General features: G+C 38.5%; 2 protein-coding genes across 4 annotated transcripts in view; one reads left to right on the top strand and one right to left on the bottom strand.

Moving 5' to 3' along the window:
- Positions 1-3,011, bottom strand: part of LOC127288890 (uncharacterized) — a 32,631-nt gene extending 29,620 nt beyond the window's left edge. For 2 of the 3 annotated variants that reach the window (XR_007844103.1, XM_051316586.1), the window contains exon 1: positions 574-3,010. The gene's annotated coding sequence lies outside the window, so the exon portion shown is untranslated. Of the gene's footprint in view, positions 1-573 lie in introns of all 3 variants that reach the window. The other variant, XM_051316584.1, reaches the window with a different exon arrangement.
- A 2,976-nt stretch (positions 3,012-5,987) lies between these two features.
- LOC127288898 (uncharacterized) overlaps positions 5,988-14,799 on the top strand; it is a 93,019-nt gene continuing 84,207 nt past the window's right edge. The window contains exon 1 of the mRNA XM_051316605.1: positions 5,988-6,416. The gene's annotated coding sequence lies outside the window, so the exon portion shown is untranslated. The remainder of the gene's footprint in view (positions 6,417-14,799) is intronic.

Raw genomic sequence — 14,799 nt, forward strand, 5'->3', positions numbered from 1 at the left:
ATAATTATAATAACGAAAGTTTTTCATTTTTTTAATTATTTTAAAACAAAATTCAATTCAAAGATTTATCCAAAAATCAATTAAAATTTTGAAAGATATCAACAAGTTTGATATAAATAGTATATAAATAATTAGATATTATAGAATATTAGTTCAATTATATGGGGGATGGAATATTGTATAAAATAATAAGATGTAATATTAGATATTGCAATGGGGTAATATCACGTTAAATATAAAAAAAAAATAGAAATAAAAAGATTTTTTTTTTGGGGAGAGTTAAATTCAAAATATATTAAAAAGAAAAAGATTAAACATGGCAACCTCGCAAAGACCGCGGGAAATTTGACACGCGAGAGAGACGGCTTATCAAAAAAAAAAAACAAAACTCAGCAAAAGCTAAAAAAATAAGTTGCAAAGAAAAGAAAAATATAAAAGAATAAAAAAAAAGGAAACAATGAAATATTTTAAATTATACTTATACTTTAAATATAAATTAAAATTGGTAATTATTCAATATAAAAAAAAATATATGAAGGAGATAAATGAAAAGGATTATTTGTTGAGACTTACCGATGTTGTAACTCTGGAACTAATCCATGAGACACAGGTTAAATAAATAATCCAACGTAATCCATATAAAAAAAAAAATTTTTTTTTTTACAGTAAACACTTCGAAACGAAGGGACGAAGGGGGGAAGGGCGGACTTAGAGTAAATACACTACACATACACTTTGTTTTAACCACTTTACACTGTCAAAAGGGAGAGAACAAACACCAAAAAAAAAAAAAACACAAATCACTAAAAAAAAAAAAAAAAAAACGAAAAGAAAAAATGAAGCGCGAAATAATTATTGCGTGCCGCTAGGACCGCGCGGAAGCGAAACAAGGGAAAAAGAAACAGGGATTAGAAGGAGGTAGAAACGAAGGGGGAAGGAAACCGCGACGGGCTGCAAGATGCTGCCACCGCGAGGATTAATTGCTGAACAATGTAAAGCCTAATGGCTTACCATAAGTACGCAAGTACTATAGGTAGCACAGAAAATAAAAGAGAGCGGCAAAGATATTTCAATTATCAGACAACAAGTTTTTTTTTGCGTATTTTTTTTTATTTATTTATTTATAAGGATATTATTTAGAAAAAAAAAATTATTAAAAAACCTATCGTTTTTTTTTTTAATATATATTAATAAATTTTACTGAAAGAAAAGATATATAGTAAAATAACCACAACTTTAAACAGCACACTAACCATGAAAACAAACGAACTTTCGTTCTTTTATTTATTTAAAAAAAAATTTTTTTTTGTTGTTTAATTTTTCTAAAAAAATAAAAAAAAAGAAAGGGGGTATAGAACACAAAAGAAAAAGACGAACATTGCAATTATTAATTTTTATTAAAATCATCAATAAAAACTCAATATTGTTTATTAATTAATGTTATATTTAATTCTAAAAACGTGAAAGATTTTTTTTTATTAAGAAAAAGCGGAAGTTTGTTTTAAAATACAATACATAATAATAATAAATAAATAACTAAAATTAACACTCATGCCAGATGACCGGCATGCGTAAAGCCCATCTCTGAAAAAAAAAAAACAAAACAAAAGAGAAAAACATTTTATTTTTTTATTTTAACAAAATTTTGTAAAGCAAAGAAAAAAAAAGGGGGGGGGAACTTACCGTCTCCCACCTACTGCCCACTAAAACAAGATCTTCCCACTCTTCTCGGTATCTTTGACAATAGATTAATTCTAATGCCGGATCAGTAGGACGTGGCCCATAAGTCCTTGGAAAAGCGGGCAAATGGGAATAAGGACTGTAAAAACAAAAGGGAAAAATATTTAAGTTGAGAATCAAATTTTATTTTTTTTAGGTATATTAACTCAAGCAAAATTTAAATTTAAATTTAAATTAAATTTAAATTTAATTTTAACGAAAATTTAAATGTAGAAATTTAGAATACTCACTAATTGGAGATATTGACACCCAAACAGCCCTGTATCTCCTCAATTTCCAAGGTATCCGGAACTGTACACAAGGTGGGGTGTTCAAAAGAGGCAGGCGCCCAATAGCCACGGTATTGGTATTTTTTTTTCACCCAACTCCAACGGTACTCTTGGCGCCAAATAACCTCCCCCACATCGCTTTTTACTGCTTTCCGCATACCCACCAAATCCACAGGCCATTTAGAGAAGGAAGGGTTTCTAGCTGGAGCATCTACCCACTCAGGTATAAAAATTTGAACCCTAAAACAATTTTTTTTTCGTTTTAAGTAAAATCACAATTAAATAAACGTAAAACATTTTATGTAAAAAAAAAAAAAAAAAAAAAAAAAAAAAAAAAAAAAAAAAAAAAAAAAAAAAAAAAAAAAAAAGGGAAAGGAAGTAATTAAACAAAATACATACCCACGACAGCCACTCAACACTTTATCGGACTGCAATTTCTCCAGCTCGAACCTCTTCCAAACTAAAAAACCCGCCGCATCCACCACGCCACTCCTAGCCAATTCAAGGGCCATCACGTAAGAATCGAAAGAAAAAGATTGGGAAGACATAAGTTATTAAATAATTGAACAAAGGAACTTCGAACAAATAACAAAGGAAAGAAAATTTTGTAATATAGCTCGGAACTCGAGAAAGACTATAGAAAGACTGATCACGTAATATAAACGAACACTTAAAGGAAACACTTTCTGCAAACTAACAAAAATAAAAGAGGCTCAGCAATTTTTACATACAATATGATACAGAAATGCGACACATTTTTTTTAGTATGAATAATATATAACGTAAATCAAATTCATTTCTACTAACCTTTTTCTAACCTTCATTCAAAAAAAAAAGAGCTGTCAAGGGACGACAGCAAGAAAAGAGAGAGGGTTAGGGGTTGGAGAACAATTTTTTTTTTAATACTTTATCTCCAACATGTTTTTTGTGTTATTATTTTATATATACACTTATATTAGCCATAAATAAGAAATTTTTTTTTCATTTAATTTTTTTTCTATAATTCGAAACAAAACAGCTATTTTCATTTGTTTGCATTCAACAACAAAAAAATATATGTATGGATATGTACAGAAATATACGACACATTATTAGGTAAAAGAAACCAAGTGTCGATATTTCAATTTTCTTTTTAATTGTTTTAAAATACATTCCATACACTTGAATTTATGTGTTATTTTTTTTTAACTTAAGCAAAATTAGTAAACTATTAAAATTGATAATTATATAATAATTTTAAATTAACCAAGCTTAACAAAAAAAATTGTCTAATATTTTTTTTTTTTCTTTCATAAATACCAATTTATAACGCAATCAAAATAATGAAATTTAATAATTTACTGGTTTGATTTTATTCTTTATTCTTTATTTTTCTTTTTTTTTAAAAAAAAAAAATAATATCAGTTTTTTTTTTATCATTTTTTTTTCGTACAAACAACATTTTTTTTTCTTTTAAGGACGAGAACTTATTTGACCTTTCACTAAAAATCTTCCTAAAACAAAAAAAGAGGAAACGACTATTTATCAATATCTAAGGAAAATCAGTTCTCGTTAGATTTTGTTTCAGCTATTCTACAACATACAACATTTTGCGTTCTTGGACAATTTGTAAACATTTAAAAAAATGTAAAACCACTAAAGGATCCTTTGTAAAAAAAAAATAAATTATAAATAGATGACATCACACCTACACAGGCTGCCAAGGGACGTCAGCCAGAAAAAAGGGGGGTATTTGTTACGGACGGATTTCCGTAATTTTTAATTTTTTTTTTAAGCAATAAATACTATTTATTAAAAATAATATTTATTTTATCAACGCTACAACTTTTTGTCAATTAAATACCTACGTCTATACAACACACAACACACACACATACTAAGTTTTAGACACTAGAATAGTTAAATGATATTTCTAATTATTCAATAAATATTTATTAATTCATTTTTTTTTATTATTTAAATTTCTAAATTAAAGTTTATTTCGCAAATGAGTTCAGATTATTGAACTACATATTGCGAAATAATTCAAACTAAATTAACAGTCGATTTCGCAAGTTGTGGGACTTACACTCTAAGAGTTGCCACATTATTTTAGGAAAATGAGGAAACACATAAAGTATACCGTTAATAAAGGTGGTTGAACCGATCACGCCACATTTAAAATGCAAGTTTTGCTAAAACTTGCATGGAAACAACGAGGTGTTGATTGCAAAATCAACCCTCCCACTACCTAAAATTATAAACCAAATGGGTGTGATCGTTGCCACAAAATTATTATTCAGGGAGTCTTATTTTGTATTTCCCGCAAGGCGGACGTATTACCCGCAAAAAGGCGGAAGAATTTTTATTAAGTTTTGTTCCCACCAAAGGTGGTTGATTTATTAATTTACTCCCCTCAGTAAGGGTCGAGCCTGTCTAATTATCTGAAATTAAAAGTGCATTTTCCACAATTTGTGACGTCGTACAAGTTATAAAAAGTTCATTGAAAAAGAAGGATTATTTTAACAAGCATAAAGTGGTATTGATATAAAAAGTGCTGAGTTCTTAATTCACAAATTATATCGTTTGTTATCTACAGAATTGTTTATATTTCAACCTTATCGTTTAGTTCATTCAGATTTGGTGAACCCAAATTTCTGAATTTATAATGAACGAGGATTGAAATATTGAAATAATTGTTTAAGTACAGCAAATAATTCCAGTTTATTAAAAGCAAAAATATAAAATATAGGAAAGTAAAAGATCGACTTCTATATTCCATAGAGTCGTATGACAGCAGAGAGTTCAAAATCCTCGAAGAGTTAGAAAAGTAATGTGATACTTTTCCGTATTATTTTAATTGTATTTATTGAGGTGAGTGTTTCTGAGTTTATAAGCACTACGTGAAATTGCCAAATTTTATAACACACACTATCACACTTACTCTAAACACACAAATTATTTCTCGTGTTGATAAAATCTTTATTTTGTTTTTGGGTTATTTTTATTTGTTGCATTTACGATAAACAATATTTGTTTGTGAGACTTGAATTTAAAAATTCAAGTAGCTTAAAGTAGCAAAGTTTCTAATTGTAATCATTTTATATTAAAGATTTTAATTGGGGAATCGAATGTACACACATTGAGGGTTGTATGAATAAATGTTACCTTATATTATGTCAATGCAATTCTCAATTTATTTAATCGCCTTTATTTGTGTTATCTCAATTCTTTCTTTATAATCATTTTCGATAAAATACCGTCTATCCGGGGGTGTTGAATGGATAACACTCTGAACAACAGTCCACTACCTTTTTCTAATTTGCTTAGCGAAGAGCTATAACGCTTTCCGAATAAGCGGGTTGTTAATAATAAAGATTAGTGTGGTTTCTAACTTATTATTTTTCTTCAAAATTTATTTTACTTTATTTATTTTTTTTTGTTAATCAACATCCGTCTTTAACAAACAAATATTTTTAAAAGGAAAAAAATGTAAACAAACTAACCCTACTTAACCTAGAATTTTTTTTTTATTTATTTTTTCTTCACTTACCTTGAATTAAACAAATCGCAGAAAACATCTGGTATTCCATTTTGGGTTAATTTTATAAATTCACTTCACTTTTTTATTTCACAATTACTTTTTTAATTTAATAATTTTGTAAACATTTTCTGTTTACATTTTCAAATTAAATCACGAAAGTTTCTAGTAACTTTCTCTTAAACTAACCAATCACAACATTTCGTTCAATGGGAAGTTAGCCTTTTGTTTTTTTACGGAATACATTACGGATAACAAAAATGACGTCATAATTATTCTTATTTTTATACATTTGCCAATTTTATTTATTCGAAATTGGTTAACAATTTTCAATTTTTAACCAAATGGTCCCTCTTAGAATTTTTTTCTCTATCGATCTATAAGAGGTTGTCCACGACTTCCCAATCACGCTATACATATGACATTAAAATGTAACGAAGCATTCGTTAGTTGGGTTTTCGTCTTGCTTTTCTATGTGGCAGTCAAATTCAGTTGCTTTCGCGAAATCTATCGTAGAACTGATGTACGCAGGCGTGACGTACGAACGTTCACGGGGGGCAGCGAATATGGCCGATTAGTTATTTCGTAGGCCAGGTTTGTCCATAGGAGCGAGAGAGACGGAATCATAGGGATGATCCAAGGACCGGCAGGGGGATCTACCAGGCAGTTCAGTTACCCGATCGATTGAGAGCGGACGTGATATCTGTATCAATTGTTTCCTTTTTATATACTCTTTTGTAATATTGTTGTTTGGTTAATTGGCGATTACTTAATAAATAGTTAGCGTTGAATTCGGAGTGTTTTTTTATTGAGTGTTTTCTCCTTGGCGAATTCTTCCCACATCTCGAGAAGCGTCGTCGGTCAAGAGTCAGCTTAGCGTCATCGAGGTAAGTGTGTTAGTGTTGGCCTGCCTCAACGTCCGGCATCAGACGTTTATATGTTTTGGAGGATCCCCTTTTTGAGATTTGTTGGATAATGTGTATTTTGAATTGGCGGGTTTAGATGCCCAGTTTATGTTAATTATAAATTATAAAAACCCCGTTACAATTTTGGCGCCCAACGTGGGGCGACGCCAAGACATTGAGGCAGAGGAAAATTTTTTATATGTGTAATTAAAACTATTTATTTGGAGGTATATATTGATTTGTGATTTTTTTTATTTTATTGATTGAATTTTTTGTGTATTTTGTGTGGCCGTGTATATTGGGAATATACATCGGGAAATTGAACTCAGTGTGTAAAAAACTAATTTATTCGCCATGTGCTCGGACGTGACGTCACATTGAGCGAAATTGGCGGTATCAGGAATTACGTCATCGGAACGAAAAATCGCGCGCAAGTGTTTGTGGCCTTTTCGGTTCTGGTAAAACCTGAAATTAGTTAAATTAATCAAGAAAATTAGTATTGATTAGTGTTGTGTTTGTCGAGATTAATTTTATAGGTATTTTTTTTTTCTCTCTCGGAAAATTCTTAATTGATCGAAAATTTTTTATTAGTAGATTAAATAATTTTTTTTTCTCGGCGTGTGTGGAAGTGACGTCATTCGCGTTTATAGTATCGTGAGAAATCTTTTCCGCGGGAAATAAGATTTTAGACGCCATTTCCAAAATTTTGTGTGAGTGGTGAAAAATTCTTGCGAAGAAGAATTTTAATTTTTTTTACGACTTGTCGTGGACAAGTAAAAGAATTTTAAATTATTGAACATTTTATCAATTTTTAAACTGTGGCTTGCTCATTCGCAAGGTTAGCAAATTTTTTTTTAATTGTGTTTGTTCATTATTTATTTTTTTTTGAATGTTGAAAAAATTTTTTTTTAATCGTAGAGGCTCGCGTGGTGTGTATTTTAAATTCTTTTTCTTTGGTGGCTGCATATTAATGCAGGTTGTAGATAAATTAATATAAGATTAAAAATTTTATTTAATTTTTATTGTGTGTTGTACGGTACTATTTTATTATCGGCGTATTTTTTGTCCATTTTAAAGAGGGCGCTAGCTACAAATTAGTTAGCGAAAATTTCTTTTAAATTAACGTGTCAATAATATTTTTTTTTTGTGTGTGTATTGGCAGTACTATTGTCCTTTCTTAATTTTGTGGCACCATTTTGGGTGGAAAAATTTTGAAAAATAAGCCAATTGAATTCGAAACTTTTTTTTTGTGGGAATTTGAAATTTATGAATTATTTCAACATGAGTAGGGAGTCCGACGTTTTTAAACGACAAATGGAGGCGGTTCTGAAAGATCCGAAGGCCCGAAAAATTTGGGAGCAGGTCAAACTAATGACAATTGAAGATGTCGTTTTCAAATTAAACAGTCAAGGATGCAGCATCAAAGGATCAGTCCAAGTGCTGTATGAAAGACTTTTGAGGCTCCGAACAAGAATTGTTTTAGGAGAAACATTGTATGTGCCGTGGGCAGATAAATACGATGCGGCAGATTCATCCAACGTATTCATTTTGGAAGGACTTCCTGGCCCTTTAAGAAAAAGGAGTAGTAGATCGGATTCAGTGGCCAGTGAGCGAGAGGAATCACTGGGGGCAATAGGGGGACAAAGTAGTGGCGCTGATATAGCGGTGACTGAGGAACTCAATAGCACTGACGAAAATGATTCGATTGGATCACAGAGGACACAGATACCCAGGTCCAGTGTTGGCGGAAAAGAAGTGTCAATGACGGGTGATGTCAATGCGGGCGCTAACTTGGCCAGTTTTCCTGAAACTTGGAATATGAATCATATCGCTCAGTGGCTACAAAGGGGGCCTGAAGCACAGACCTTTTTCACCCACAGCCAAAAAACAGCGTTAGGTTGGTGGAAGACGGGTACTCAGGCTGGCGCCGATCAACGGGGTGGCAATCCAGAAGCGGACACAGGAAGGGGTCCACTTACCAACGAGTTACCTCAACAAAGATTAGGTGCCATCTCTAAACAGGGAGTAAATCAGTCTACAACTAGTCAAAAGAGTGCAGAGGTGACAATAGACGAAGTGTCGAAAATAGTACAGGACATGAAACGTGTATTAGAGGCCCCAGAATCTAAGGAGTGGGGACGACGGGCTAAGGGTGAGCCCACACCAAAGAAGAAGAGGCCCACAGGACATGAGTCCTGTGGTGAGGATAGCGTCAAGAGCTATCACTCTGGGGGCAAAAAGGACAATTATGTCAAATCTAGGTTGAGCGACAGGCAGTCATGGCGAACATTGTCGTCTTCGGAATCGGAAAGCGATTCGGAGAGTGTCGAAGATAGGCAGGACCGGAACCAGCAATCCAGGGTGGATCAGGGGACGGTCAGACTACTTAAAGACTGGGAGATTAAATTCTCGGGAGGCGAGAAAGAAGACCCAGAAGAATTTATCCAACGATTGGAGGATTGCAAGTATCGCAATGGCCTGAGTGATGGCCAAATTCTCAGGGCAGTCCCAGGAGTTCTGCGGCAGTCGGCCACGAGGTGGTTTAGGGTGGTGAGGGATGGGAATGGCTCATGGAAAACCTTTAAAAAAGTTTTCATGAGAGAGTTTGCTAGGGTATTGGACGATGATGACATTTGGGACGAGCTCAAAGCCAGAACCCAAGCCAAAGGCGAAAAACTCTCGTCATATATCACCAATCTAAAAATGATCGCAGATCACTTTAAGAGGCCCCTATCGGGAGATAAAATGTTAAAAATAGTGTTCAGAGGACTGACACCCGAATATAGGCGGTTCATTGCAAACCAGGAGGTGCAAGACTTGGGTGATTTGGAAAAATACGCGAGGAGATACGAGAAGATTCGTGATCTGGATAAGCGTTATATGCCACCACCCACTAAGGAAAAAATGAGATTTCCATCGGCGGCACCAAGAGGTGGAGCAAAGGCAAGCAAGCTAGATGCGCTGCTTGAGGATTCTCTGTCGGATTCGGGGTCAGACAAGGACAAAAAGCCAGCTAAGAAAAAGTCCAACTCTAGAAAGAAGAAGGTGACCAAAAGGAAGGAAGCTGAGGAAGTCGATGCATTCCAAATGCAAAAAGGGCAGTGGAACTCGGGAGCAAACAAAAACGGGGCAAAACAGTTAGCACGACAGGCACCCGTAGCAGTAGCTCCGAAGAGGTTTTCGGGACAAAGAGTACCCGAACCATCGAGGCCGGTCAGTGGTACTGTACCGGAACCACGGCCATTTTTAGGCACCTGCAACATGTGTCAGGTGGTGGGACATAGGGCGTCCCAATGTCCAACGAGGGTCTGTTTCAAGTGCAGAGTTCAGGGACATTTTGCTTCGGAATGCCCGAATAAACAATCGGAATCTCTTGGTGGCCAGTGTCAGGTCTGTGGGACCAAAGGCACTGTGTTTAAAAATTGTCCAACTTGTGCCCCATTGCGAGCAATGTGGGGAAACGAGTTTGGGGGGGGACCGACAAACCCTCCCCCCCAACCTTAGGCTCAGTCACCACGAGTGAAGAGGTGTTCCTGAGAGTGCAAGAGAAGGTGTACTCTGATGAGAGTGGGGAGGACCCACTCAAGCTTCAACAGGAACAGAGTGAAGAGCGGAGGGGTGAGTGTTCACCCAGAGTGAAATTAGTGCGTCAAACTCAAATTGAGCAGAGGAGGAGTGAGGAGGACTCACTCAAGGCTCAAAATGAGAAAAGTGTGTTAGAGAGGAGGGGCGAGTGTTCGCCCAGTGTTAAGTCTGTGAGACAGACTCAATTTGAGCAGGTGACGAGTGAGGAGGACTCACTCAAGGCTCAAAATAGAGGGATGAAGTGTTGGGGTGAGAGTTCACCCAGCGAAATGACTGTGGGTCATGCGCAAAATGAGTCGCTGGCGATTGAGGAGTACTCACTCAGGGCTCAACAAAACGTGTCTAGTAGAACGGGTGAGGGATCACCCAGTTATATGGTCGTGGGCCATTCACAAAATGAGTTGCTGGCGAGTAAGGAGAACTTACTCAGGACTCATCTACTAGTCACAAGTGGTAAAGGTGAGTGTTCACCTAGTGGAAAGTCTGCGCGGCAGACAAATAGAGTTTGTTGTTCGAGTGAGGAGGACTCACTCCGTACTAAGAGAGGGACACCAAGCATTAGTGGCACTGGGACACATTGTCCCAGTGATCAAAGGATAATACATCCTACTAGTGGTGTTGGTGGGACTAATAGTGCTGAACATTTGGCAGCACGTATAGTCCAGGGGAGGGGAGAAGTTGCAAGTGATGCAACGGAATTCCCCGAACCTAACGAAATGATTGATGGGACAAGGGCTGAAAATAGATACTTTTTAAAAGTAATTATCGCGGATCGTCCATATATGGCGTTGTTTGATCCAGGTGCGATGATATCAGTTGTGGGTCCCAAATTGGCGGCCAAGTTTCGGGAAAAATTAGAGGCGGCCGATACAGCGGTCCAGAGTGCCCTTGGCGGCTCAACGAGTACATTAGGAAAGTTTAGATTGTGGTTGACAGTCGACGGTCATTCACAACCATTTGAGTTAAAAGCAATTGATTCTTTGACTCAGGATATTATTTTGGGCATTGACTTTTGCAAGGACATGGACATGGATGTCCAATTGGGCAAGGGCCTCTGGAGAATTAAGAAGGGTGAGTGGCATGAATTTGCGACTCAACTTAATAAGCGGGATCGTGGCGATATTTCTGCGGAGTGTGCAGGAATATCGGAGTTGACCGATGAACAGCGTGAAGAAGTTCAACTAATGGTCAACCAGTTGGTACTACCCCTAACGGCAGAGTTAGGAATGACATCCTTAACCGAACATCACATTCGTTTGAGTGATACGGCACCGGTCAAGCATAGACCACGAAGGATGTCACCCATGATTCTTGAGTGGCTCATAAAAGAGGTTAAAAAGTTGTTGGAGCAAGGGATCATTGAGCGTGCTGCGAGCGATTGGAGCTCAGCACCAGTGGTTGTAAAAAAAGTGATGGTACTTTACGGTTATGTTTCGACTACAGAGATCTGAACAAAGTAACCATCAAAGATGCTTATCCGATCCCTAGTGTGGACTCAATATTGGATAAATTACGGAAGGCCAGATATATATCCAAAATAGATCTGAAGATGGCCTATCATCAGGTACCAATGTCGGCGGAGAGTTAAAAGTATACAGCGTTTTCAATTCCAGGCTTAGGGTTATTCCAGTTCAAAAGAATGCCCTTTGGACTAACTAACGCGCCTATGACATTTCAGCGGCTGGTCGACTCTTTGTTCGGTCCAGAATTCGAACCAGTGGTGTTCGGGTACCTAGATGATATTATTATCGTGACAAACGATTATCAGGAACATCTTCATTGGTTGGAAATTGTCCTAAAGAAATTAGCTGCGGCTGGTTTGGTAGTGAACCCGAGTAAATGCGAATTTGGTTGTTCGAGGGTCACGTACTTGGGATATGTTTTGGATAAAGACGGTTTGAGGCCAGATCCGGATAAGATAGCGCCGGTTCTGGAATATCCAGCTACACAAAATATCAAACAAATTCGTAGATTCCTAGGAATGGTAGGATGGTATTCGCGGTTTATCCAGAAGGATAGCGAGCTTAAAATACCACTTTTGCGGCTACTACACAAGGATAAGAATTGGGTATGGGAAAGTGACCAACAAGAGGCGTTTCAAGAGTTGAAACAGAAATTGGTTTCGGCACCAGTGTTGGCCCGTCCTGATTTCACTAAGCCGTTCACGATACAATGTGACGCAAGTGACTCAGCGATTGGAGCTGTGCTTACACAGGAGACTGAGGATGGCGAACATCCCATTGTTTATGCCAGTAGAGCATTAACATCGGCGGAACGCAATTATAGCGTTACCGAAAGGGAATGTTTGGCCCTATTGTGGGCAATTCGTAAATTTAGACCATATGTGGAAGGCTCTAAATTCAAGGCCATAACGGATCATAGTGCGTTAAAGTGGCTGAGGAATCTGAAGGATCCTACAGGGCGTCTGGCACGTTGGGCATTGGAGATGCAGCAGTGGGATTTCGACATCGTACATAGGAAGGGTGCGAATCACCATGTACCAGACGCATTGTCTCGCATGTTCGATGAAGAAGAGGCCGAGTTAGCGGCCTTCGAGACAATCACAGATCCGTGGTATTTGAAGAGGAAAGAGATGGTCGTTAAGTTTCCGAAGAGGTTTCCTGGCTGGTTGGTCGAAGAAGAGAGGTTATATTGTCATCAGAATGACCCATTATTACTTCCGATAACTGGCGATGAAGTGGGGTGGAAATTAGTATTTCCACTTGAGTATAGGGCAGAAGTGCTGAAAAACGCACATTCTGAGATTTCGGCGGGACACTTGGGCATTGAGAAAACGTACCAACGCGTAGCTCAGGAATATTATTTGCCAGGAGTATGGCATGATGTTCAGACGTTTGTCAGGCAATGTCCCGAGTGTCAACGGTTCAAAGTGTCACAAGAAGGACCTCAAGGTCTCATGGGTCGAAGGATTGTGGAACGACCTTGGACCGTAGTGGCGGCTGATTGCATGGAGTTTCCTCCTAGCAAAAGCCAGAATAGGCACTTGGTAGTGTTCCAAGACCTATTTTCCAGATGGATAGAGGTGAAACCTCTGAGATCGGCGGATGGCAAATCAATTGCCAAGGCCTTCGAGGAGTTGATTTTATTCAGATGGGAAACTCCGAATTTCTTGTTGACAGACAACGGGAAAGAATTCGACAATAACCATCTTAAATCAACACTCGAAGAGTATGGTGTGCGTCATTTGACGACACCACCATATCACCCTCAGGCCAACCCCGTTGAGAGAAGTAATCGGACACTGAAAACAATGATCGCTACCTTTGTGGGTTCTGACCACCGTGATTGGGACAAGCATGTGCACGAGTTCCGTCATGCAGTCAACACGGCAGTCCAAGCGACTACGAAGGTATCACCGGCGTTTCTCAATTTTGGTAGGCAACCTAACCCCGTTAAGAGTTTACGGCGGAAGGTTGAAGAGAAACGATTGGTACAGCGCATTGATCCAGAAGTCTGGTGCGATAGAATGCGTAGATTGGACGCATTGCGGGATTTGGTGGCTCGTTTTATAGACGAGGAAAGGGAGAAACAGGCGAAGTACTACAATCGAAATAAGCGCGAGGCAACGTTTAGTGTAGGCGATCTAGTACTTTGGCGAACGCATAAATTATCGAACGCGAATCAACGGTTCTCAGCCAAGCTGGCTCCAAAATTCGAAGGTCCGTTCGAAATAATTAGGCAACTGTCTCCCTCGGTGTATGAATTGAAATCCGAAGATAAGCGGCGAGTGGCCAAAGTTCATGTCTCGGATTTGAAAAGATATATACCTCCTCGTAAATAGAGTTAAGTAATGGTTGAGAGTGGTGATTAATATATTTTTGTTTTCAGATTGGATGCCCAAACGTCGGCTCAAGTCACCATCTGGGCCATCGCCGAAGAGAAAAATGTGGAGGAGTGGTTGTGGCGCTCGTCGTGGGTGGAGTGGTCGGCACCTAGTGGCGAAGAAGGCTTTGCCGGAGTTCTCGCCTCCAGCGGTAGGATCGCGGCTGGACAGGGTAGAAACTCTGGTCCAGAGAGTTTTTGAGGAACGAGGCATTACCCCCACTCAACCGGAGGAGATAGCGGAACCATCTGTTCTTGGTGATAATTCTGTGGCCCGGTTGAGTGGTGAGTTGAATGAGGCTGCAGCTGTTGAAGTGGCTGCTGAGACCAGTGTGGAGGCGTCCACGGACAAAATTGTGGCCACCGGGGCCGTCAAGAAGGTACTTCGTCAGAGGCGTGACCCGTACCAATTGGAACGTGCTCCCGGTGAGAGTGAGGAAGCGTGGGAGAGCCGTTTGGCGGTGGCCGACTTGGAGAGGACGGTGGCTCCGGTGGAACTGTCCCCGGAGAGAAGAGTAGAGCGGCTTCGACTTCGTCAGGAGTTCGAAGTCGAATATCGAAACCGACATCCTCTCAAGTCGGAGAACTATGTAAGTGGTGTGCCGAGGCCCGTGTATAAACCGACGGCGTCTCACTTACCTAAGGAGGCAGGGGTGGCGGAGGTTTGCGCGATCCAAACCTTACCGGCGCCAGCATCTTCAGTGATAAGTGCGAGTGGCAGGAGGCAGTTACCGGCTGTATTGGCCGGTATTATGTTCAAGGGTTTGGACCCAATACTGACGGATCCAAGGTTGGACCCGCCTATGAGGTCCTGCTTCAATTGTTGGAAGAGAGGCCATCGCCTCTCTGATTGCCCAAAAGAATGGGCAGTTTTTTGCAAAAACTGCGGAAGGAGGGAGGTGACCCTTAACACGTGTCCACGCTGCTCACGCGTGCA

This window comes from Leptopilina boulardi, unplaced genomic scaffold, assembly GCF_019393585.1.
Source record: "Leptopilina boulardi isolate dan_hultmark-lab unplaced genomic scaffold, ZJU_Lbou_2.1 LbouV2_397, whole genome shotgun sequence".
Classification (NCBI taxonomy): domain Eukaryota; kingdom Metazoa; phylum Arthropoda; class Insecta; order Hymenoptera; family Figitidae; genus Leptopilina; species Leptopilina boulardi.